General features: G+C 37.5%; 2 protein-coding genes and 2 pseudogenes across 5 annotated transcripts in view; 3 read left to right on the top strand and 1 right to left on the bottom strand.

The window, feature by feature from the left end:
* Positions 1 to 27487, top strand: part of LOC306650772 (putative P2Y purinoceptor 10) — a 195225-nt gene that overhangs the window by 32160 nt on the left and 135578 nt on the right. The gene's annotated exons all lie outside the window — the stretch shown is intronic.
* LOC306650769 (putative P2Y purinoceptor 10) overlaps positions 1 to 27487 on the top strand; it is a 127893-nt gene that overhangs the window by 32195 nt on the left and 68211 nt on the right. The window contains exon 1 of one of the 2 annotated variants that reach the window (XM_079123055.1): positions 12077 to 12099. The exons of the other annotated variant lie outside the window; for it this stretch is intronic. The gene's annotated coding sequence lies outside the window, so the exon portion shown is untranslated. Of the gene's footprint in view, positions 1 to 12076; positions 12100 to 27487 lie in introns of those variants that run through there. 2 annotated transcript variants of the gene reach the window in all.
* LOC306650767 (kinetochore protein Nuf2-like) lies at positions 4906 to 11864 on the bottom strand (annotated as a pseudogene). The gene is made up of 3 exons (XR_013766783.1): positions 11416 to 11864; positions 10454 to 10530; positions 4906 to 6422 (listed from the first exon to the last, which is right to left on the bottom strand). The product of XR_013766783.1 is annotated as a kinetochore protein Nuf2-like (transcript).
* LOC306651023 (heterogeneous nuclear ribonucleoproteins C1/C2-like) lies at positions 16717 to 17649 on the top strand (annotated as a pseudogene). The gene has a single exon. The product of its transcript is annotated as a heterogeneous nuclear ribonucleoproteins C1/C2-like (transcript).

Genomic DNA, 27487 nt, shown 5'->3' with positions numbered 1-27487 from the left:
GAAGTAATGGACACCTCACTTCCTGAGAACATCCAATCTAGAGCAAAGGCCTTCTAACGCAACCTCAAATTCCATATGTCCTTTCTGACAGACCCTTACTGAGATGCCTCACAGTTCTCCATATGTACTCTCCTTTGCTACACCTAGAAATAAACCCAAACTATTCAACTATTGGTATATTTCTAGCAGTCGTTGGCTAGAGGATATTGACTGAAATAGAGGAACCACCAAGATTTAGCTAAAGCCCTCACTGATTTAGACTAGGTCCCTTCAATCAGTTATAGTGCATCCATTCATGTCGCATTGCGTTTCTCCCTGTTTAATATGCTACCATACCTTAGAAGGTTGGTAATTTCATACTGTATTGGGTTTCTATGTTTCCTTCAATATTTCGAGATTTGGGTTTATATTATTTTTCTAGGAGTAAGATCCCTTGGGGTATTTTTGGCGGTCTGATAAGGTTTATATTATATCTTTGGTAGAATTGTTTTCTGACATCTGATACTATTATCTGGCTGCTTGTCAATAGTCTTGAGCATTCTGCTTAGAAGTGGAAAAGTCTATGTGAAGAGTAGAAGGATAGGTCTAATAAATTTATCCTTGAACTGGACCCAGGAGCTGAGGAGTTTAGAATGTCTCCTCTGAGTGGCATCCTTTGCACAAATTATGCTTTAGTCTTTGTATTAATTTTCTATTCTGTATAACTGATTAGTGTAAACTTAGCAGTTTATAACAGTTCCTACAGGTCAGAAGTGTGTAAATGCCTTTCTAGGGTTCTCTACTTCAGGATTTAATTGGGTTGCAGTCTCATTACAGGCTCAGCTGGGAAAAGACTACATCCAATATTCTTCAGGGTTGGCAGAATTCATCTCCCTGCAGTTGGAGACTGAGGAATTTGTTTTCTTCCTGGTTGTTGGCCTTAAATTTTAGTTATTACAGAGATCAACTTTCTATTTGGGCTCCTCCAATGTGGTTTTTATTTTATCTAGGTTGAAAGGAGAATATCTTAACTTAGGGAGAGCCCACACCCTCTTTCAAGGGATTTTACTTAAGTCAAGCCTAGCTAGAGTAATGTCCTTCTTTAGAAAATGAATTTAATTCTGTATATTTAAGGTATAACATATGATGATGTTATGGGAGATATACATATATGCACATACATACATATATATGAAAAAAGGTTATCCAAGTAAAACAAATGAACAAATCCATTATCTCATATCTTTACTTTTTTCTGTTTTTGGTTTTGTGGTAAAAATTACTAAAATCTTATTGCAAGAATCTCAGTACAGTACAATTTTCTTACCTATAGTCCTGACATTGTACATTAGTTCCCTACCCTTGTTCATCCTGCGTATCTGCTGCTTTGTATCCTCTGACATCTCATTTCCATTCCTCACCCACCACCCTGGTAACTACTGTTTTGTTCTCTAAATCTGAAATATTTGAATTATTTTATTAAACATATAAGTGAGGTCATGCAATATTTCTTGTCTGTGGGTTTGGTTTATTTCACTTAGCATAATGTTCTTGAGTTTCATCTATGTTGTGGCAAATGGCAAGATCTCATTCTTGTATTGGTCATAATAATATTCATTTATATTATATATCATATCTAATTGTATTCACATTCATATATATGATATGCATCTTATCAACATATAGATTGATGATCAAGTAAAAAACTGTGATCATAGTTTCTTTATGCATGCATTTATTGATGGATACTTAAGTTAGTTCTATACATAGGTTATTATGAATAACAATGCAGTGAACACAGGAGTGCAGACATTTTTACTAGGTGCTGATTTCATTTCCTTTAGTTATATTAGCCAAAGAAGGATTTCTGGATCACATATTGGTTTTATTTTTATTATTTTCAGGACTCTTCATACTGTTTACCATAATGGATGTACTAATTTACATTCCCACCAACAGAATTCCCTTTGCTCCACAACCTCACCAACATTTTTTTAACTTTTGATTTTTTCCTTGTTGCCTATTCTCTTCCTTTTTTATTGATGAATTATGATTATACATACTAGTGGGATTCATTGTGACATAGCCTGTATGCACATAATGTAATTTGATCAATTTTACTCCTCAGTACTTCTCCTTTCCCTTGCTCCTCCCTCTCACTGATCCACTTCCTCTACCATAAAGTCTCCCTCATCTTTTCATGAGTTCCATTTTCCCCCTATTTTCTTTCCAGTTTCCATATATGAGAGAAAATTTCTGACCCTTGGCTTTCTGAGTCTGGCTTATTTTGCTTAACATGATGTTATCTGGTTTCATCCTTTTTCCTGAAAATGACATAATTTTATTCTTCCTTATGGATTAAAACTTCCTTGTGTATATATACCACATTTATATCAAATTTTCTTTATTCACTCATATGTTGATGGACAATTGGACTGGTTCCATAACTTGGCTATTGTGAATCGTGCTGCTAGAAACATGGGTATGTAGTATGTTGAAACTTTAATACTTTTGGATAAATACTGATGACTGGTATAGTTGGGTCACATAGTGGTTATATCTGTAATCTTTGGAGGAAGATCCATACTGATTTTTGCAATGGTTGTACTAATTTGCAATTCCATGAACAGTGTTTAAGAGTTCCCTTTCCCCACATTCTCATCAGCAATTATTATTTGTATTCTTTTTTTTGTATTCTTGATGATTGCCATTCTAACTGGAGTCAGAATGAAATCTCAATGAAGTTTTGATTTGAATTTCACTGATTGCCAAAAAAATGTTGAACTTTTTTCATATTTGTTGTCTGTTTTTATTTCTTCTGTTGAGAAGTGTCTTTTTAGTTTCTTTGCCTACTGATTGGGGGTTTTTTGGTGTTTATTTTTTAAGTACTTTAATAATCTGGATATTAATCCTTCTCTCTCTCTCTCTCTCTCTCTCTCTCTCTCTCTCTCTCTCTTTTAACACACATTAGCTCTATATTTAGTCATCAGCCAACCACAGGCATTTATGTCCTTAGGATGCACGAGAAAAACACACAGATTGAAATATTTTGCTTTATTCTTAAATAACCAGTGCTGACTGCAGTCTGCACCTATGGGGCACTGCACAACTTCTCAAACTTGGCATCAGATTAAGCATCACCACCTTCATTTCTGTTCCATGATGTTCAGATGATCCTTGCTTTTCATCATAGCAACAGCCAAAATCCCAGCTTCATGTGGGCAGGAAAGCAGTGTGGCCTCACACTGACTGAACTGGCTTGGGTTAGACTCTGCAAGGCTCTCTGACAGTTATTAAGTATTTCTGTTTCCTTTGGAAATTTAAAATATCCCGTCGTTCCTCTGTGAGTTCACTGTGACCACCCAGATGGAGCCTTAAGAGCCAAGACTGCACAGATCCCTGATGAACTAATATCACATTAGTCCACTACACCCCAATGCCCAGGTAGAAGTGAATTGGACAGGCGGACAAGAAGTGGCGATGCAGACTGAAACACTGGAGAAGGAGGGGAGGAGCCAGATGCGTCAGCTGAGGTCCTAACTGGAGAGACACAAGGCAGCCAGTAGCAGAGCGTGAATAAGCACAGGAGCACCTTTCGTGGGAAGAAGTGCAGTCAGGGAAGATTTCATAATATGTGACAACCACATCTGCATTTAACTGGCTTTCCTTGTAGTCCTGTGTTTTATTTCATGCATGAAAAAGCTTTTCTGAAAGAGGCCCTTAGGCTTTATCAGAATACCAAAGGGTTACAAACACCAATTGGCCATCAGATATGCAAGTCTGGAATTCACGAGAAGCACAATAAATGTTAATAAAACGTATGTGGATGTACTAATGTAACATTATGTGTAATGGAAGCTAGGGGTACTGATAGACAGTTTCAAGGAGTAGAGGTTGCCATAAGGGTGAAGGGCAGAAGTCTAGAACACACAGAGTCAAGGGTCAGGTTTCATCACGAAAGAAAAAGGAAGACAGAACTAAGAGAACAGAGAGCAGAGCTCCCTGAAGTGGGTGGCTCTGCATGGGGGAACTAAGGAGGACGAAGACTTAGGAGCACCCTGGAGTCCTGGAAAGGGATTACTTTGGTGACCCGTGTGGCAGAAACTGTAGTGCTATGACAGGCAAGTTTGCCAGCACAGCACAAGCATGCAGAAATTTGGGTGTGAACAAAGCAGTGGCCATGATGATAGAGATAGGAAGGGAAGAGAAAGCTACTGAAAAAAATGTGAGGAGGAGACAGGGTGGATCTTGTCTTGCATAGACTCCTGTGCCTGGACTCTTTCCTCTGCTGCTCCTCCCACTCCAGGGCTTTCTCCACGGGGTGAGTTCATGATCTCTGACAAACAGCAAAGCACCTGAAACCTTAGCAAAACCTTAGCAAAGTACCTAAGCCTAACAGACTATAGGTCTCCAGCATTCACCCGGTGTCAGGCACTCGCAGGTCTTAACTCATTTTCCTCATGATGGATCCAGGAAGAGCGACAATCATGATCCAACTTCCTCTTCAAATAACTACTCTAAAGTGTGGGATCATGGAAACACTTCAGACCTCAGTATCTGAAAGAGCACAGTTCCAATCTTGGCTCAGCTGCTGAATCTATTGGGGGACCTTCATAGTTACTCATGTATAAAGTAGTTATACATGACTATACAGGTTATACAGGGCTGCTCTAGGGTAGAACCATGCAAGATCCTGCTTATAAAGCTTAGGGAACAGCCAGGGCTCAAGCATAGCTCAACTAAACAGCCACCACGGAAATAACAGAAAAAACACATACTTCAAACGTAACTGCAGTCAGTGCACACAGCAAGGGACTGCACAGAGACATAAGTAGCTGCACAAGTTATTTCAATTATGAATTAATGAAAGTCTACAGTAAATGCATATCTTATAGAATGATCACTTTCAGAACATATAAAAGCTGCTCGAACAAACATTATTTATTATTTCTGATATTCCCACTAGCTTCAACTTAACTACACCTTTTCAAGAAACTAAAAGATAGCAAGTCATTTAAAAGAGGCAGCTGGGCCATCAGGTTGACATTCTGAACATTCTCCCCTCAACTCCACAGCCTTCTCTATTCTGGCAGCGTCTATCTGCTGCCTTCTCAATGCTTTCCTGGGTACTTGTCCAAGGCAGTCTTCAAGTTGAGGAATAGTTCATGGGACTTCAGTTTCTCCCTTCCAGTGGTATCTTCTAGTTGCTGAATTCCTAATTTAATCTTTTGGATTAATTTAGGAATTTAATTTAATTTAATTTAATCTTAATTGTGATTACTTGCTTATGGACAACACTTCTTTTTTCATGGACTTTATTGCAATTCTCAGTTACTGCTCATTTGTACTGCTTGATGTCCTCATGCTTCTTATTTATTTTGAACTAGTGGCTAGTTTTTCCTTCTTCACAATCAGCATTCTTCTGAGTGAATTTTCTTCAATCTTCAATTTCCTTAACTCTGATTTTGGTCTTGAATTTGGTCCTCCAAGTTCAGGCTGTCCTTCAAGGCACTGGTCAGTTTGTCCTTATTGTCTGCAAGGTCCTGTATTTTCTTCTGATACAACTGCACCTCCAGCTGACACAAAGGTAGTCACTCAACTGAGTCTCAATAGATTTCATACTTCTCCATCACTTCTTGCCTGGAATTCTTGTTTCTGGACTGTAACTTTCATTTTTTCTTTATAATTGTTTACCTTCTCTGGAGAATCCACAATTTTAGTTTTTACACTTTCTTATACTTCTTTCAAATAAACCACTGACAATTTTAGTTCAGTCAGTGATTTAGTCTTCTCTGAGATATCTGATTTCTTGTGGAAATTTCCCTCCTACATCACTGTTGCTTTTTGATGAAACCCCATGATTCAGTGATTGCTGTAGCTCCTGAATATCATTGATAAGTTGTTTGAACTCTTCCTGCTCTTCACCTGGAACAGAATTGAACTTCTCCACTTTCAGTAGTGCCTCCTAGTGTGCAATGCTCACCTGCTGAATTCTGTCCACAGAGGATTTATATTGCTAGAGAAATTCTGTGTACATCTCATGGCATGCTTCTCTGAAGTGAATAAAGTTGATAATGCCACTTAAAAACTGACTTGTCCGCTTTGCTTTCGGAAATAGAATATCAGCAATCTCAAAGTCATTCACCTGGCAGATGGGTAGAAATGAGTCCAGGTGAATGAACAAGTTGCTTACTGGTAAAAAGTCTTCCATTATATGTGGATACATGACTTCAATGTTCACAGGCATCTATAAATACTACTTCACAAAACCATGTAAAAATGCTCCAGTTGAATGCCATGGACTATTTGTGAGACCCTCACATAGATCATGTGCAATACTTCAGGCATTGGATTGAGATAAAGGTCATTTTTGGAGAGATTTTTAACCAACAGCTTCTGTTAAGAACTTACTGTGAATATGAACAATCTCAGCAATATTATACCTGGGAAAAGACAAAGTTTCTATCTTGGGACTTATAGTCTATAGCAGCTACAAAGGCAGGCCCCTTGTGTGGAATGGTGGCTGACAGCCTACCTAGATTCTCTCTTCATGCCCTTGTCTCTTTTGTTGTGCAGAAACTTTTTAATTTGATGTTATCCCATTGATTAAACCTTGACATTATTTCCTGAGCTTTACGGGGTCCTATTGAGAAATGCCTAGACATTGAAATGTTGCCCCTATGCTTTCTTCTGGGAGTTGCAGTGCTCCTGATCTAATTTCTAGGACTGTAGTCCATTTTGAGTTGACTTGCATTTAGGATGAGAGTTAGGATCTAGATTCATTCTTATACATATGATATACTGTTTTCCCAGCATCATTTGTTAAACGACTGTCTTTTCTCCAGCATGTTTTTGGCATATTTATCAAGGATTAGATGACTCTGTGTGGGTTTTTCTCTTTGCCTTCAATTCCATTGGTCCTCATATCTCCTTTTATGCCAGTATCATGCTGTTGTATTATTTGAAAATGGATATTGTGGTGCCTCTGGCATTCCTTTTTTTGTTTTGATTATTCTGGGTATTTTATTTTTCCATATGAAATTTAGGACACTTTTTTTCCTAGTTCTGTGAGGAATGTCATTGGTATCTTCATGGGGATTGAATCTGTAGATCAATTTTGGTAATATCAACATTTTGACAATATTAATTTTGCCTCTGCAAGAACATGGCAGGTCTTATCTACTTGGGTCTTCTTCAATTTCTTTTTCAGTGTTTTATGATTTTCATGGTAGAGATTTTTCTCCCCTGGGGAAAGAATCCAGGGGCACTTCACTACTGAGCAACACCCCCAGCACTTTTTACTTTTTATTTTGAGACAGGGTCTCACTGAGTTGCTTAGGGCCTTGCTAAATTGCTGAGGATGGTGATGAACTTGCAATCCTACTGCCTCAGCCTTCTGAGCTTCTGGGATTGCAGGCATGTGCCACCATGCCTGGATCATTGTAGAGGTCTTTTACCTCTTTGGTTAGATTTATTCATATGGTTTTTTTGAGGCATTTTAAATTGAATTGCTTTTCTGATATATTTTTCAGTGTATTCATTGATATTCTATGGAAAAGCAATTTTTATATTTTTATTAGTGCATTGTATGTATACATAACATCAGGTTTCATTTTGAGATAATCATACATGTGTGGAACATAGCCATTGATTTTAATATGTTGATTTTGTATCCTGATACTTTGCTGAAATTGTTTATCGGTTATAGAAGTTTGGTGAAACATTTTGGATCTTCTAAGTAAACAATCATCTTATTTGCAAATAGATAAGCTGAATTCTCCCTTTCTTATTTATATCCCTTTTATTTCTTTTCCTTGCCCAATTGCTCTGGTTAAAATTCCAAGTACTATATTAAACATGAGAGACTGGACATTCTATCTTGTTTCTGATTTTAGAGGTAATGTTTTCAAATTTTCCCCATTCAGTATGATTCTGGCTTTGGGTTTGTCATATACAGCCTTTATGATGTTGAGGTAATTTCCTTCTAGCCCTAGTTTTCAATCAGTCTTTTTATCATGAATGGGTACTGAATTTTGTTGAAGGCTTTTTCTTAATCTATTAAGATGATCACGTGATTTTTGTCTTTGAATCTATTTATGTGATGAATTAATTACATTTTATTCATTTTCATGTTGAGCTATCCTTGTGTATCTGGAATAAAACCAGGTATTTGATCATGTTTACAACCTCCTCCTCCTTCTCCTTCTTCTTCCTAGGAAAAAACAGACTTCCATTTATTCTTCTAAAATTTATCATTAGCTTGTTTGCATAATCAAACATTAATGTATTTGTTAACCTCATATTTATTTTTATCTCCACAAATATCTATTGACAGAAAATAATTTTAATTTTTATAGTCTGTTTCAATAATAGTGGATTCTTAAACATTTTCTTGACAGATGTGTTAATGCTTAACAACAGAATTGGAACCTATAAACAGAGTTTTGTTTCCAGAAGCATTAAAAATATTATAAACTCCCTAATTAAATTTAGTTTAAAATATAATTATTGGTAGTAGTTGTTTAATATTTCACATATATTCAGTTTTTCATTTCTTTCTTTTACAAATGAACACATAATCCAAAGAACTTTGTAACTGAGACTAAAGATTTTGATAAGTATAGTTTTCTATATTTGCATAGCTTCTATTCAGTTTGCTAAGCATACTGACAATCACTTGTGAGACTCATTTTATTAAAGGAAAAGTTTCATTCATTATGTCATATTAATATATGTGCATATTTTGATCAATCTCATTTTCCTGTACCTTATCTTTCCCTCCTTCCTCCCCCTGATTCACTTGTTCTACTCTACTAATCTCCCTTTTCTGCCTCCTCCTTATCATCCTTCTTATTATTGTAATACATATATATAATATCACACATATTATATATAATATGTGTTTGTGTGTATATATGTGTGTGTGTGAAAGTGTATGTACATATACATGATTCATTGTGGTATCTTTTTACATGGACATAGCCTAATTTAGTAGATTTTGTTTCCCAGTACTTCCTTTGCCCTACCCTCCTTCCTCCATCTCAATCCCCTTTCTCCAATCTGTCAGTATCCTTTCTATTTTTGTGAGACCTACTTTTTTCATTCATTTATTCTGTAGAGCTTCCCCATATGAGAGAAAATATTTTACTCTTGACTTTCTGTGTCTGGTATATTTCACTTAGCATGATGGTCTCCAGTTCTATCCATTTACCGGCAATGCAATAATTTCATTCTTCTCTATAACTGAGTAAAATTTCATTGTGTGTCTGGCTGTTTTTCTGACTCTCTCCCTATATATTGAACTATGCCCTCACTTCCTATACTTTCTCTTTTATTTCTTGCCTTAGATCTTCTTTAATTCATTGATCATTTTAACAATCAACTTTTTGAATTTTTTTTTTTTTTTTGGTACTAGGGATTGAACTCAAGGGCACTCGATCATTGAACCATATCCTCAGCCCTGTTTTGTATTTTATTTAGAGACAGAGTCTCACTGAGTTACTTAGCGCTTCACTTTTGCTGAAACTGGCTTTGAACTCATGATCCTCCTGCCTCAGCCTCCTGAGCTACTAGAATTAGAGGCCTATACCAATGTGCCTGGCTTGAATTTTTTTATAATATTTAATCCACCTAGATATCTGTGGACTCAGTTATTAGTAGGTTTTAAACTTTTGGAGATGTTTCCTCATATTTCCTGTACTTCTATAATGAGATTTTCTCATATGCTGGGCTAAATCTCTCTCTAGCTTTTATATGGAAGTTTCTATTGTATGCTGTTTTTTTACTTTACTGTTTGTCCTGAGCCAGGGGTACATGTCTGAGTCAAAATACTCGTTCAATATGTTCACAGTGCTTCCATCAAGCCCTAGAACAATTTTAAATAGAAAGGATGATCACCTGTAGCTGTGATAACTTAAGAGCAAACTTCATACTAATATGCTGTAAACAATTATTAAAAATGTTTTCTATAGCTTCACTATTCCAGAAATGGAAGTGGATAGTAATACTGTGTAATAGGCTTAAAAAGTAGTTTTAAAGAAAGTAAGATTGATATTTTACTATATAGTGCATGTAGCAATGGAGAAAGGAAATGGCAACAAAGGGTAAAGAAAAGAAAGGAAGAAACAGGTGGGATGGAAGAGAACAACAGAAGAAAAAGTGAGCAGAGAACAAAAGTGGGGAAGAGTATAGAAATGAGAAAGAAGAAAAAGATGGAATGAATGAATTCAGTTAACATATTACTTCAAAGAATAAAGCATACAAATGAACAAAGAAAAAAGCAAATAAACCAATAAACAAAAATTAAAACAAAATAAAAACAAAAATTAAATAATAGGAGAAAGGAGCAAGACAAGTAGAAAAAGTAACAAGAGAAGAGAAGGAGAGAGAATGAAGAACAGAGGAAGAAAAAGATGGAATTAATAAATCCAATTAACTCATTACAAAATTAAAAAAAAGGTGTGTTTTCAAATACCTATGATTCTGGCCACTTTGGAGGCTGAGACAGCATTTCACAAGCCTCAGGCTTTTTCCTGGCAATGCAGTCAGACCCTGTGTCAAAACAAAAAATAAAAATGGGTTGGGAAGTAGCTCAGTGACAGTGTCCTGGGTTTGGCAGTCAGTGCCATGAAAAGCAAAATGAAACAAAACAAAACAAAACAAAGAAAAAACCTGAATAAGTGGAGAGAAAGGAAAGAGAAGAGGAAAAGGCAAATAGAGAAAAGGAGAGTATATAAAAATGAGTAGAGCAAATATTTCCAATTAGTACTGTAAGCCCCCAAAAAGGAAACCCCAGCTCTGTCCCATGGATGGATGGCAACCCCAATCAACCGCAGGAGGCGTCACTTGATGCAAACCGCAAGAGGTGTTTATTCCAGCGCGCTGGGACCCAACTCCAGGAGTCGAGTCCCTAGCAGAAAATCTTGTAGGTTTATAAAGGCAGAAACCACACATCGGGAGGGGTCACACATGAAAGGGGGAAAAGGGGGACAAAGCTGCCAGGAAATTTCAAAGGGGGTCTGGGTTGTCTGATAACATACAACATGTTTCACAATGTTTTACAACAGGGTGTAGATTCTGGTCAATAGTTTCTGGTAATCATACTGTTTGAGCACTATCTGGCTATCTGGCTCAATTTACCCTTTTATTCTCTGTTTGGGGCTGATTCTTGGAACAGCTTTAAGGGCTTTGTTCCCATTACTGGGAGGGAGACCTTAGGGAGTTGAGATAAAACAGACAGCTTAAAAAAATGTCCATTCTTTCAGTACAATGACATTAAAGAAAATGCATAAAATTGGATTAAGTAATGCAGTAACATATAGTGGGAGGAGCTATCAAATCAGTGCAGAAAATATTAGTGAAATAAAAAACCTAACATTAAAAGATCTAAAATTATTCCTTGCTGAAGTATTTGACATGAAAGGATTTCTTACTGACCCTTCCAGCTTTGGATTATGCCAGGTGTTAGGAGGTATTATAGATGTTCAAGCTTGACTGTGCAGCCTCTGAGTGTCTCTGGATGTGGAGGTAGCAACCGCCTCAGCTCTCTCAGCTGTAGATTTAGTTCTTGTTTCTACACTTCTGTCTTGAGATGCTGCCCAGAACTCCCAATCTTGTGGCTTTCCATGCTGACATTGTCCTACTCACCTCTGCCATGAGACTATGTGATTTCAGTGTTTTTTGGTGTTCCAGGATGCGTAAAAACTCTTACAATGGTTTGAAGGAACATCTAGAATGTCTGCAGCCCTTTGTCCAAGCTTTAAGATATGTGGGAAACACCATGTCCCTGGGGCTAACAGCATGGTCTTCTCCCCACCCTTCTCTGGGGCAGTCTGGGTGTTTCCGACAGTCTACCACATTGAATCCCAGCAACTGCAGTGGATGTGTGCACACCTACCTCCCAAGGGAGGATAGAAGCATAAAACTTGTCCTGCCCTTCTCTAGTGTGGTTAGGGTGGCTGTGAAAGTCCTGAGATGACTCCTACTTCTTGTACAAATTAAATTTGTATTCGTACAAATTAAACTGTCAATCTGCAACTGGTGTGTGCAAGCTACATAGATCTAAACTGTCAATTTCAAAGTTCCTGCCATCAACTTGTCTCAGTCAAGAGCTCCCAGCAGGTTTGTGCCACATATCACTACTGATTCTGAGATTTTTTTTTTTAAACTAGGCAACCAACAACCAAATGGAAAAAAAAGAAAAAGAAAGAAAGAAAAAAGAGAGGAAGGAAGGAAGGAAGGAAGCTCTTGGGTCTTGGGGATACAAAAGAAAGGAGATAAAAAACAAATCAGAAAAAGAAAGAGGGCATGGATTTCTAATCTTCCTTGTAGACAATCTAGAATAATGATGGCTATTTTAAGATTATTCCTTTTCCCAGCTCTCAAGTAATCCAGAGCAAAGTGCCTGGGAGTGCAGGTAGGCCCTCCCACCATGCTGTCTTGTTATGCTGTATTTTGAATTCCTTTCTGCTGGGACTGCATACCAGCACAACAGTGGAGTCTGTAATTCTTGAAATATTTTAAATTCCTTTTTCTGGGAGCTTCCCCTCCTCCACCAAGAAGCCATGCACCTGGCACTGATGTTGTCTATTTCAGTTTCTTTATATTTTTCTCTTTTGTTATTTTTTTTGGTTCTTTTTAGTTATACATGTTATTTTTAAAAAGCCACTTTCTCTGTGCTTCACTGGATCTCTGACTCTCTGAGTTGTATTCCTGTATTTTCCCCTAATCTTCTATCTCATCACTTATTTGTACAATTGTTGATTTATTTCAATCTTGGGAAGCAGTCACTATGCACCGACTGCTACTGATATTCCATATTTTTCTCTCCTTTTTTGACTTTTTGATAGTAGCCATCCTAATGGGTTTGAGGTGGTACCTCACAGTGCTTTTGATTGGCATTTTCCATGATTAATGATGTTGAACATCTTTTCATCTATCTGTTAGTCATTTTTATGACTTCTTTGGAAAACTGTCTATTCAAGTTCTTAGCCTATATTTTAATCGCATTTTTGTTTTTCCACTATTGAATTCTTTATAAATTTTGAATGTTAACTCCTTTTCAGATTTGTGGTTGGCAAATATTTTTTCCAAAGCCATAGCCTGCTTTTTAATTGTGATTATTTCTTTTTCTGTGCAGAAACTTTTCCATTTGATGTAGTTCTGTTTATTTATTTTACTTTCGTGGTCTTTTGGTGTGATATCCAAAATATCACTACCAAGGCCAATATCCAGGAGCCTTTCTACTATTTTTTTCTAAGACGTTATATTTTCTTTTTGTGTGTGGAAATCTAGGTTTATAGATCATTTATTGAAGAGACTATCTTTTCCTCAATGTGACCTCTTTGTGCCTTTGTTAAAAATCGATTTACTTCATATTGTAAGGCCCCCAAAAAGGAAACCCCAACTCTGTCCCATGGATGGACGGCAACCCCAATCAACCGCAGGAGGCATCACTTGATGCAAACCGCAAGAGGTGTTTATTCCAGCGCGCTGGGACCCAACTCGAGGAGTCGAGTCCCTAGCAGAAAATCTTGTAGGTTTATAAAGGCAGAAACCACACATCGGGAGGGGTCGCACATGAAAGGGAAAAGGGGGACAAAGCTGCCAGGAAATTTCAAAGGGGGTCTGGGTTTGCTGATAACATACAACATGTTTCACAATGTTTTACAACAGGGTGTAGATTCTGGTCAATAGTTTCTGGTAATCATACTGTTTGAGCACTATCTGGCTATCAGGCTCAATTTACCCTTTTATTCTCTGTTTGGGGCTGATTCTTGGAACAGCTTTAAGGGCTTTGTTCCCATTACTGGGAGGGTGACCTTAGGGAGTTGAGATGACTGGGAGGGTGACCTTAGGGAGTTAAGATAACTGGGAGGGTGACCTTAGGGAGTTAAGATAACTGGGAGGGTGACCTCAGACAGCTTAAAAAAATGTCCATTCTTTCAATATATTTGGATTTACTTCTGGCATCTCTGTTTTTCTTCTACTGGTCTATGAATCTGCTTTTATGCCAGTACAATTCTGTTTTTAATTTTTTCATGGCTTTTTTTTTAATTCATTTTTTAATTTGTTCTAATTGGTTGTACATGAAAGTAGAATGCATTTTGATACATTATACACAAATGGAGCATAACTTCTCATCCCTCTGGCTGTACATGGTGCTGAGTCATACCAGTAGTGTAATCATATGTGTATACAGGGTAATAATGTCTGTCTCATTATACCATCCTTCTGATCCCCACCCACCACAACCCTGACTCCCCTCTGCCCAATCCAAGGTTCCTTCATTCTTCCCCCACTATGGAGCAGCATCTGCTTATTTGAGAAAACATTGAAACTTTGATTTTTTGGGACTGACATTTCACTTAGTATGATATTCTCTAGGTCCATCCATTTACCTGCAAAAGCCATAATTTCATTCTTCTTCATGGGTAATATTTCAATGTGTATATACCACATTTTCTTTATTCATTCATCAGTTGAAGGGCACCAAGGGTGGTTCCATAGTTTTGCTATTGTGAATTGAGCTGCTGTAAATATTGATGAGGCTGCATTCTGTACTATTCTGATTTTAAGTCCTTTGGGTATATACTGAGGAGCATATTCTAATTGAATGGTGGGTCCATTCCAAGTTTTCTGAGGAATCTCCATACTACTTTCCAGAGTGGTTGCACTAATTTTCAGTCCCACCAGCAATGCATAAGTGTACCTTTCCCCCACATTCTCGTCAACACTTATTATTGCTTGTATTCATGATGATTGCCTGGATCTATCTGACTGGACTGAGGTGATATCTTAGTTTTAATTTGCATTTCTCTAATGGCTAGAGATGTTGAAATTTTTTTCATATGTTTGTTGATCAATCTTATATCTTCTGTGAAGTGTCTGTTCATTTTCTTAGCCCATTTATTGATTGGGATATTTTTTTGGTATTAATTTTTTTGAGTTCTTTGTATAACCTGGAATTTAGTGCCCTATCTTAGGTGCTTGTAGTAAAGAGTTTTTTCCATTCATTAGGTTCTCTCTTCCCGTTATTGAACAATGGTGTTTTGATTACAGTAAGTGTTGTGCTCCTAACTTTACTTTCTTTCTCAGATTTTTTTTTTTTTTTTGGTATTTCACAGTCTTTTATGTTCCCATGTAAATTTTAGAATTTTTTCCTATTTATGTGAAGAAATTGAGATTTTGGTAGTGATTGTATTGAATCTATATTTTGCTCTGAGTACTACGGATATTTTAATATCATTAACTTTTCTTCCATTATAATGCTATATATTTCAATTTGTTTGTGCCTTCTTCAATTTGTTTCACCAGTTTTATAATATTTGGTGTATAGATCCTTTGCCTCCTTGGTAAAATTTATTCTTACATATCTTTTTTTTTATTCTATTGTAAATGTGAATGTTTTCTTGAACAGTTAGGTCATTATTTGTTTGTAAAAATCTTACCAGTTTTTGAACCTGGCTTAACACAGCTGTCAAGAACTCATCCTCTCCTCTTCAAAGGTCCTAAGCAGTAGCCTGACAGCTGCATTTTGAAGTGACTTTGGGAGACTCTTGGAACTAAGCAGGGGAGAGATTGGAACCTTGTAAGACTCAAGATACATGACAGAATAGAAAGGAAAACAAAGCACTCCAGAAGTTGCTACCATAATTTCCATCCAGGGGAGAGGGGACTGTCATTTACAGGGGAGTGTTAGCACACTTCAGCTGTGCAAATGCTGGCAATCCTAGTTTCTGGAAACTTTCATAGCTTTCGTAGGCTTTTACAGTTAGGGGAAAAACTTAGACTCTTCACTGGGGCTTCATCTTAGAGAAAGAATTCACATAATCTCTCCATAAACCCCCAGAACAAGAGGGAGTTATTGTCAAAATGTGTACTGCTTTATCTGTCAAAAATCCCTGTATAGTCCCATCTCTGGGAACCCACTGACATTTCACCACACTGGCCTAGGATATTGCTGTCTTATGGACCCAGCAGAGCAACTGTGACCCCAGCAATCAAGCCCACTTAGTTCCTTATACTGCATGGGTCAGCTGTCTCAGCACAAAGGGAATGGAGAATTCCAGGGCACTGTCCTCTGGGAACAAGGGTGTGACCAACTCTATGTGAACTTGTGGCAAAGCTAGGACTGAAGGTGAGAACCTCAATAATCCCTGCTCACTACAGCCCCCAATAAGCCTTTCCTGTTGGGGTTGGAAGCCAGCACTGAAGTTGTGGTCACCACCATCCTACCATCATGCCATCTTTGGGCATGTGCTGTTGTCAGGGCTGGGTGCAAACACCACAGAGGGATGCTGCAGATGTCATGCCTCCTCTTCCTATGCAGTGTGTAGGCCTGTGCTTCTTCCCAATCTGAGGGCCAGTGCTTCAGGCCTCCCACTGTTGTTGGTGCTACTAGCGTTACAGTTTGCTATCAGCAAAGCTTGCCTCAGCAGTGCCTAAGGAAATGTCCATAATCTGACCGGTTCTACTACTTCCCTTGTCAGAGTAGTCACACAGTGGGCACCCCAAACTTACTGCTAGCACCCCCACCACTGCATGGGCTCAAGAAACTGTGATCCGGTGAAGAGAGGAAGGCTGAGAGGTTGCGGCCACCTTGCTGACCTCGAGCAGTGGTTGGCTTCTTCACATAGAATCTGGGAGTAGGCGATTCAGAATCAAATCTCTTCTCCCTCCCCCGTCCTGTAAGATTTTTTTGATCTTCAGCTACATACTTGCACCTTATCAGTCATGATGACTAGCAACGTTACCAACAAGACTGATCCACGCTCCATGAGTTCCCTTGTATTCATTGGGAATCTCAACACTTTGGCGGTCAAGAAGTCTGATCTGGAGGCAATCTTCTTGAAGTATGGCAAAATTGTGAATTTCTCTGTCCATAACAGCTTTGCCTTCATTCAGTATGTTAATGAGAGAAATGCCCAGGATGCTATAGCAGGAGAGGATGGCACAATGATTGCTGGTCAGGTTTTAGACATTAATCTGGCTGCAGAGCCAAAAGTGAACAAAGGAAAAGCAGGTGTGAAACGATCTGCAGTGGAGATGTATGGCTCCTCTTTTTACTTGAACTATGACTCTCAACGTGATTATTATGACAGGATGTACAGTTACCCAGCATGTGTTTCTCCTCCTCCTATTGCTAGGGCTGTGGTGCCCTCTAAACTTCAGGGTGTATCAGGAAACACGTCCCAAAGGGGCAAAAGTGGCTTCAATTCCAAGAGTGAACAGCAGGGATCTTCTGAGTTTGGAAAGTTGAAAGGAGATGACCTTCAAGCCATGAAGAAGGAGCTGACCCAAATAAAACAAAAAATGGACTCCCTCTGGAAAGCCTGGAAAAAATTGCAAAGGAGCAGAGCAAGCAAGCTGTAGAGACAAATAATGATAAATTGGAAGAGGAGCAGAGCAGCCACTCACTGAACAAAGATGAAACTAATGTGAAGATGGAGTCTGAGGGGGATGCAGATGACTCTGCTGAGGAGGGGACCTACTGGATGAAGATGATGATGATAATGAAGATGGAGGATGACCAGCTGGAGCTGATCAAGGATAAGGAAAAAGAGGCAGAGGAAGGAGAGGATGACAGAGAGAGCACCAATGGCGAGGATGACTCTGAAGCACGTAGTGGGATTTAGAAATCTTATCCCATTATTTCCTAACCTAGGCACTTGTCTAAGATCTAGATTTCACCAGATCCTCTCCCCCAGTGTCTTCAGCACATGTTCACTGTTCTCCCACTCTTTGTCCTTCCCATATTCATTAATTCATATTGCCCTGCACCTAGTCCCATTTTCACTTCCTTGACGTTCCTAGTAGTTTTGTTAAGTATTACCTTGTAATTTTTCTTTTTTTAATTTTTATACCTCATTATGACTTAACAATTAAAAGGATGCATGATTTTATCAACTGTCTCCAAAACAATCTCTTGTTATGCAGAGAATACAGTTCTTTCCATTTATGCATCATTTCAGTAGTTGTTTCCCTAACTGCAAAGGCAATCCCATTTAGTTGTAGCACCTGAGAGCAGCTTTGAGTTAGAGGTATGTGTGTTATCCCCCACTTAATAGTCCAGTGTGGGACTGTTCAACACAAATGTAACAATGTATTTTTGTGAATGAGAGTTGGCATGTTAAATGCATCCTCTAGAAGAATAATTAGTGTAATAGTCTTTACTTTATTTCTAAAGTTGATACTGTGGGGTTTTTTTTAATTGTAAACAAATGGGATACAACTTGTTTCTCTGGTTGTACATGAAGTAGAGGTGTACCATTTGTGTAATCATAAATTTACATAAAGGAATGGTGTTTGATTCATTCTGTTATTTTTCCTCCCACTCCACCCTTCCCACCTCTCTTTTCCCTCTATACAGTCCCTCCTTCATCCATTCTTGCCTCCCTCACACCCCCCATTAACTATCATGATCCACTTATCAGTGAGATCATTTGTCCATTGGTTTTTGAGATTGGCTTATCTCACTTAGCATGATATTCTCCAATTTCATCCATTTGCCTGCAAATACCATAATTTTATTATTCTTTATGGCTCAGTAATATTCCATTATATATATATATATATATATATATATATATACACACACCATAGTTTCTTTATCAATTCATCAATTGAAGGACATCTACGTTGGTTCCACAATCTGGCTATGGTGAATTGAGCAGCTATGAACATTGATATGGCTGCATCACTGTAGTATGCTGATTTTAAGTCCTTTGGGTATAGGCCAAGGAGTGGGATAGCTGGGTCAAATGGTGGTTCCATTCCAAGATTTCTGAGGAATCTCCATACTGCTTTCCAGAGTGGCTGCACTAATTTGCAACCCCACCAGCAATGTATGAGTGTACCTTTTCCCCCACATCCTCGCCAACACCTATTGTTGCTTGTATTCTTGATAGTCACCATTCTAACTGGGGTGAGATGGAATCTTAGGGTAGTTTTGATTTATATTTCTCTTATTACTAGAGATGTGGAGCATTTTTTCATATATCTGTTGATTGCTTATAGATCTTCTTCTGTGAAGTGTCTGTTCATTTCCTTAGCCCATTTGTTGATTGGGTTATTTGTATTCTTGGTGTAGTGTTTCTTGAGTTCTTTATAGATTCTGGAGATTAGCACTCTATCTGAAGTATGAGTGGCAAAGATTTTCTCCCACTCTGTAGGCTCTCTCTTCACATTGCTGATAGTATCCTTTGCTGACAGAAAACTTTTTAGTTTGAATCTATCCCAGTTATTGATTCTTGATTTTATTTCTTGTGCAATGGGAGTCCTGTTAAGGAAGTCTGGTCCTAAGCCGACATGTTGAAGATTTGGACCTACTTTTTCTTCTACAAGGTACAGGATCTCTGGTCTGATTCCAAGGTCCTTGATCCATTTTGAGTTGAGTTTTGTGCACGGTGAGAGATAGGGGTTTAGTTTCATTCTGTTGCATATGAATTTCCAGTTTTCCCAGCACCATTTGTTGAACAGGCTATCTTTTCTCCATTGCATACTTTTGGCACCTTTGTCTAGTATGAGAAACCTGTATTTATTTGGGTTTGTGTCTGTGTCTTCTATTCTGTACCATTGATCTAACTGTCTATTTTGGTACCAATACCATGCTCTTTTTGTTACTATTACTTTGTAGTACTGTTGAAGTTCTGCTATTGTGATAACCCCTGCTTCACTCTTCCTGCTAAGGATTGCTTTAGCTATTCTGGATTTCTTATTCTTCCAGATGAATTTCATGATTACTTGCTCTATTTCTGTGAGGTACTTCATTGGGATTTTCATTGGAATTGCATTGAATCTTTATAGCACTTTTGGTAGTATGGCCATTTTGACAATATTAATTCTGCCTATCCAAGAACATGGGAGATCTTTCCATTTTCTAAGATTTTCTTTAATTTCTTTCTTTAGTGTTCTGTAGTTCTCATTGTAGAGGTCTTTCACCTCTTTTGTTAGATTGATTCCCAAGTATTTTATTTTTTTCAAGACTATTGTGAATGGAATAGTTTTCCTAACTTCTCTTTCTGAGGATTCATTACTTATGTGTAAAAATGCAATAGATTTATGAGCATTGATGTTATATCCTGCTACTTTACTGAATTTACTTACGAGTTCTAGAAGTTTTCTGGTGGAATTTCCCAGTTCCTCTAAATGTATAATCATGTCATCAGCGAACAGGGATAGTTTGAGTTCTTCTTTTCCTATTCATATCCCTTTAATTTATTTGGTTTGTCTAATTGCTCTGGCTAGAGTTTCGAGGACAATGTTGAATAGAAGTGGTGAAAGAGGGCATCCCTGCCTTGTTCCAATTTTTAAGGGAAATACTTTCAGTTTTTCACCATTTAGAATGATGTTGGCCATGGGCTTAGCATAGACAGCCTTTCCAATGTTAAGGAATGTTCCCACTATTCCTATTTTTTCTAGTGTTTTCAGCATGAAGGGGTGCTGTATTTTATCAAATGCTTTTTCTGCATCTATTGAAATAATCATGTGGTTCTTGACTTTAAGTCTGTTGATATGGCTAATTACATTTATTCATTTCCGAATGTTGAACCAACCTTGCATCCCTGGGATAAAACCCACTTGATCGTGGCGCACTATCTTTTTAACATATTTTTGTATGTGATGTGGTAAAATTTTGTTAAGAATTTTTGCGTCAATGTTTTTTAAGGATATTAGTCTGAAATTTTCTTTCCTCAATGTGTCTCTGTCTGGTTTGGGTATCAGGGTGATATTGAATTCATAGAATGAGTTTGGGAGGGTTCCCTCCTCTTCTATTTCATGGAATACTTTGAGGAGTATTGGAATGAGCTCTTCTTTAAAGGTTTTGTAGAACTTGGCTGAGAACCCGTCTGGTCCCAGACTTTTCTTTGTTAGTAGGCTTTTGATGACTTCTTCTATTTCATTGCTTGATATTGATCTATTTACATTGTGTATCTCCTACTGGTTCAGTTTGGGTAAATCATAGGTCTCCAGAAACCTGTTGATGTCTTTGAGATTTTCTATTTTGTTGGAGTTTAATTTTGAAAACAGCTTCTAATTATGTTTTGTATTTTAATCGTGTCTGTCATGATATTTCCTTGTTCATTTTGAATTTTAGTAATTTGAGTTTTCTCTCCCCTTTTCGTTAATATGGCTAAGAGTTTATCAATTTTGTTTATTTTTTCAAAGAACCAACTTTTTATTTTGTCAATTTTTTCAATTATTTCTTTTGTTTCAATTTCATTAATTTGGGCTCTGATTTTAACTATCTCCTGTCTTCTACTACTTTTGGTGTTGATCTCTTCTGTTTCTAGGGCTTTGAGCTGTAGTGTTAGGTCATTTATTTGGTGATTTTTTTCTTCTTTTATTGAATGTGCTCCATGAAATACATTATCCTCTAAGTGCTGATTTCATAGTGTCCCAGAGATTTTGATATATTCTATCTTTAATCTCATTTACCTCTAAGAATTTCTTTTATTTCTCCCAATGTCTTCTGTTATCCATTCATCATTCAATAGCATATTATTTTATCTCCAGGTGTTGGAGAAGTTTCTCTTTTTTATTCTATCATTTATTTCTAATTGAAATCCATTATGTTCTAATAGAATACAAGTTAGTATCTCTACCTTCCTGTATTTGCTAACAGTAGCTTTGTGGCATAATATATGGTCTATTTTAGAGAAGGATCCATGTGCTGCTGAGAAGAAAGTGTATTCGCTCTTCGTTGGATGGTATATTCTATAAATGTCCATTAAGTCTAAAGTATTGATTGTGTTATTGAGATCTATGGTTTCTTTTTCAATTTTTGTTTGGAAGATCTGTCCAGTGGGGAGAGAGGTGTGTTAAAGTCACCTAGTATTATTGTGATGTGGTCTATTTGATTTCTGGAATTGAGAAGGATTTGTTTGACGTACATGGATGAGCCAATGTTCGGGGCATAGATATTTATGATTGTTATGTCTTGCTGATTTATGCTTCCCTTAGGCAGTATGTAATGTCCTTCTTTATCCCTTCTGACTAGTTTTGGCTTGAAGACCACATTATCTCAAATGAGGATGGATACTCCAGCTTTTTTGCTGTGTCCGTGTGCATGGTATGTTTTTCCCCATCCTTTCACCTTTAGTCTGTGGGTATCTCTTTCTATGAGATGAGTCTCTTGCAGCCAGCATATTGTTGGGTCTTTCTTTTTAATCTAATCTGTCAGTTTTTGTCTTTTGATTGATGAGTTCAGGCCATTAACATTCAGGGTTATTGTTGAGATGTCACTTGTATTTCTGGTCATTTTGGTTTATTTTTGGTTTTTAACCTGGCTTGATTTCTCCTTTAATCAGTATTCCTTTAGGGTAGTTCCTCCTGTGCTGACTTTCATTGTTGTTTTTCGTGTCTTCCTCATGGAATATTTTGCTGAGAATGTTCTGTAGGGAAGGCTTTCCATTTGTGAATTCTTTTAACCTTTGTTTATCACGAAGGAGTATTATTTCATTGTCAAATCTGAAGGTAAGTTTTGCTGGGTATAAGATTCTTGGTTGCATCCATTTTCTTTCAGAGCTTGAAAAATGTTGTTCCAGGCCCTTCTAGCTTTTAGGTTTGGGTTGAAAATCTGCTGATATCTGTATTGGTTTCCCCCTGAATGTAATTTGATTTTTTTTTCTCTCCTAGCCTTTAAAATTTTGTCTTTATTTTTATGTTAGGTATTTTCATTATAATGTGTTCTGACCCATCTATTGAGTGACATAAAATGCTGCTAATTTTGAGTGGAGCCCAGAACAGGAAAAGGCTCTGCAATAGGTCCAGGCTGCTGTTTAGTCTGCTTTCTCACTTGGTCCATATGATCCAGCAGATCCAGTAGTACTTGAGATGTCAGTGGCAGATAGGGAGGCTGTTAGAGACTTTGGCAGATTGCCACAGGAGACTCATAGAGGAGGAGGACCTTGGGATTTTGGAGCAAGGCCCTTCTCTTATCTGCAGACAGCTAATCTCTCTTTGAAAAAAAGCTCTTGGTCTGCTACTGGGCCTTGGTGGAAAATGAATGCTTAACTGCGGATCATCAAGTGACTATATGAAATGAGCTTTCCTCATGAACTGTGTGTTATCTGACCCACCAATCCATACAATTGGATACCTATAACCTCAGTCATTATCAAATGGAAGTATGTATGTGATGGGGCCAAGGAGGGTCCTGAAGGCACAAGAAATTTGCATGAAGAAGTAGCTTAAATGTCCCTGGTTCCTACTCCCGCTACAATGTCCTCTGTCCCTTGGTATGAACCTATGTCTTTGTGGAGTGTAACCTGGGATAAATTGACAGGAAGAGAAGATTAAGACCTGGTTTATAGATGGTTCTTCACGAAATGTTTGTACTACCTGAAAGTGGACAGCTGTAGTACTAGTGGCCTGTTCTGGGACATCCCTGAAGGATAGTGGTGAAGAGAAATCTTCAGAGTGTGTAGAACTTTGAGCAATGCAAGTGGTTTAACATTATACTTTGAAGAAAAGATGACAAATATTTCAGACCCTCCAGGAATAAAAGTGTGGTTCACCCTTCCAGGTAAATGTCGAGATTGGCTGAAGTGCCTGCTAATGGCAGAGGGAATACATAATGGGTAATAGAAGACAGTAGACATAATACCAATGATAACCACACGACTAGTTACAGAAATGAGGATTGTAGTTGTCATAAGTATTTCTTGCCTATTTTGTTAAGAATATGCTTACATATATACAGACATATTAAGTGGGTATTTTTGTTTACTCTTATTCCTTTATCATGCAATAAAATATTAATTGCAATATCAATGCTTAAAGTGTTAAATCTATCTTATACTATTTAAGTTGTAGGATGTAAGAAGAGAAAGGAACAGTCAAAAATCAGTCTCCTATTCTGGGAAAGGAATTAGTGCATTTTTGGTTATACACAGGATGGCTATATCATGTTAAGCAGGATTATGACCTTACTATTATGTTTACTTGGAGATTAAGTGTGATTTAAAAAGAGATGTTAAATGTCAAGTTGACAAGGGGTGGATTTGTGATGGTTATTCTGCATTGTCAACTTTATTGGATTAAGGGATGCCTAGGATTAAGAGAGCTCTAGGTGTGCCAGTGTGGGCATTTTGAGTGATGTTCATTGTGTAGGATAGCAAATTGAGGAATAAGACACCCTGAATGTGAGTGGCATGGTGCAATAGGCTGGGAGCCTGGGTGGAACAAAATGTAGAAGAAGGAGGAAACCAAGGCAGATACAAGCTTGATTCTTCTTGAACGGGTGCTTTGGTTGCTGCTGTGATTGCTTGGAGGTGGGTCCTTTGATTGACATGAGTACATCAGACTCCACCTCCATCCTTCTTCCAGAATGGACTTTGATCAGCAGTTCTCCGGAGTTTCCTGACCTTCAGTCTCAAACTGGAACTGTATCATTGGTCCTACTTGTTCTGAGTCTCTAGCTTCTTGGACTGTGCAGCTACTGGTTCAAGACTGATTCCTCCAGCTTGATTCTTCCTTGTGCAGATGGCTACTGGGGGACTAGCCAACTTCTTATCATGCAAACTAATCTAACAAATCCTTTTTTATAATCAAATGTGTGTGTGTGTGTGTGTGTGTGTGTGTGTGTGTGTGTGTGTGTGTATGGAGGGGGAGAGAGGGAGAGAGAGAGAGAGAGAGAGAGAGAGAGAGAGAGAGAGAGAGAGAGAGAGAGAATTTCCTGTCAGTTCTGATCCTCTGAAGTACCCTAATAGAAGAGTTTGATCTCTCTCACATAAAATTTCTATACTGTCCTTTACACCATTTATCTTTGATCTTGCAATTTACATTTTTAATGTGTATTCTTAAGCAATTTATTGTGGTTTTAGTTGTTTTCAATTATATTGATTTTTAACATTCATACTATAGATATATAATTCACAACCACAATTTCAGTCTTATAGTATTCTGGAATTAAATACATATTTATCTCTACCCATAAGTTTTATATTTTTGTCTATATTCATGATAGAAATTATTTTCCTTTCATTTCCTCTTGAATATTTCCCTGAAACATTTTTGGTAGGGTAATTCTAGTAGTTATGAATTCAACTTTTCATTTAAGGCTTTATTTGTCCTTCATTTCTGAAGGGCAGCTTTGTTAGGTGTAGTGTATTCTGGGTTGGAAGATTTTTCTTTAAACTCTTTGAATATACCATCTCCTTTTCTCCTGGCCTACAAGGTCTCTGCTGAGAAATCTGCAGATATTCTAATGGTCTTCCTTTATATGTAAATTTTTTTTTTTTTGGTTTTAGAATTCCCTCTTTGTCTTTGACTTGACAGTTTGATTATAATGTGCCTTTTTGGGATGTCTTTGGATTGTATCTGGGGACTTTTGAGCTTCACTGGTGTGGATGCCCATTTCTCTCTCTCAAGACTTGAGCAGTTTTCAGTAATCATTACATTGAGGAACATTTCTATTCACTCCCATGTATCTTCTTCTGAACTTTCCACAATGCACAAATGTTTGCTTAATGGTGTCCTATAAATCCAATATGTTTTCTTCACTTTCTTATTCTTCTAAATTTTTCCTTTTACTAGTCCTTTCACAAGACCAGTCTTTAAATTAAAATATTCTTTATTTTACTTAATAGAGCCTGCTGTTAAATATTTCTCTTTTTTTTCATTCACTGAATTCTTCAACTCCAAGGTTTCTTTTTAGTTCTTTTTAATGATACCTTTCACTTTGTTGAATGTTTAATTCGGAAAATGGATCATTTTCCTGATTTGATTGACTTGTCTAATAACATCTTATTGTATTGCTCTGAGTTTTGTTAAAAGCATTATTTTGATCATAATTCCTTTTTAGTCAATTCATAAATTTCCATTTCTTTAAGGTCAGTTACTAGAGAATTAGAGTCCCTTTGGTATTGCAGTGTTTCCTTTTTTCATGTTTCTTGTGTTCCCTGCATTGATGTCTATACATCTGGTGAGAGAGTTATCTCTTCCAAACTTTACAGAGTGCTTTTGTAGGGAAAGACTTTCACCTGCACAAGGAAATGAGGGTGACGGTTGTGCAGGATGCAACTCCTCTGGTCCTGTGTGGGCAGATGCACATTTATCTCTGTGCATCCTTTTCAGTTGTCATAAATATCAGTGAAGACTGTGTGTGGGCAGTGGTCTGGGCTGCAGGAGTTTGAGTCAGTGATGGTGGCTATGTAGGTTATTGGGGAAAGGGCTTCAATATCCCTTCTGTTTTTATCTTCCCTATAGTACAGATTCTTAGCTGAGGGTATCTTTCTTAGTGTTGGATATGACATGACTTAAAGGCAGTCAAATGGGCACTGGAAAACAAGCATATCTAATTGAAGAAGTTATAGAATCAGGTTCCTGGGATTGCAGTCTTATGAAACTATTGCAGCACCTGGAGCTTGTGGCACAGGATCACTTTCTAAGGTACAAGTGGGTTGTACAGTCCTACTAAGCTGAGGTATGCTCTGGAGCATACCCTAGCAGCTTGTACCCAGGATGCTGGGATGTAGTTATGATTCTGCTCCTGGGGGCATGTTGGAGCATTAGGTTAGCTCTGGGGAAGGAAGGATGCTTTAGATGCTCAAACCCCAGGGAGAAACAGCTGAAATTTAAGACAGAACCAATAGTGGATACTGGTATAGAATCTCATAAAGCTATCTTATTCATGTAAAAGAAATACCATTTTGTTCATTGTAGGTGATATCACTCCTTAATTTATATACCAAATACAATCCACCACCTATATTTTGTGTGCTTTTACAGGGAATCATGGTTTCACACTTTACTTTTTTTCTTTTCTATATGGTTGAAAGCATGCCAAAGAATAATACTTCATTACATAAAAAAAAATCATGTGAAATCCAAATTTTGGTGTCTATAAATAAAGTTTTGTTGGAAGATAATCATATTCATTCATTTATTTGTTGTCTATAGATGCTATGTTGCTACAATAGCAGTGTTCAAACATTGTAACGGTAGTTGTGGCAGAATCTGGCTTGTAGAACCTAAGCTATTAATTTTCTGACCCTTCACAGAAAAGATTTGCCACAGTGATCTAAAACAGTAAGTTTTCAAAATATTGAAATTCATGCAATTTTTTCAACTAAATCTTACTAGTACCCCTGATAAATAAAAAAGTGAAACTGGAGCTTCTTCTGGCTCTTTGTCAGTAGCCATTGAAAAACTACAATATAACACTGTTGCATTGTGGAACATCTGGCAACTCACTGATCTAAAGCAAGCACAGCTGAAACTAACACAAAAATATTTCTTTCACATCACCCCTACGACATGAAGTGTCATGAAAGTGGCATAGGTGCATAAAGAACCATATTTTGATTCCATGTATTTTTGATTTCTAATATATGTATTCAATGCTATACGTTTCTCTCTAAGTACTTATTTTGTTGCATCCCTCAACTTTTGATACGTTGTATTTTCATTTAAAGTATTTTTGAACTTCCTCTTGAGACTTTGTTGAACTATGTACTATTGAGAAGTATGATTACTCTCCATGTATCTGGAACTTTCCAACTTT

The sequence above is a fragment of the Sciurus vulgaris genome, assembly GCF_902686455.1.
Source record: "Sciurus vulgaris genome assembly, chromosome: X".
NCBI lineage: Eukaryota > Metazoa > Chordata > Mammalia > Rodentia > Sciuridae > Sciurus > Sciurus vulgaris.
The sequence above is the reverse complement of the archived record's forward strand: the minus strand, read 5'-3'. Positions and strand labels throughout refer to the sequence as shown.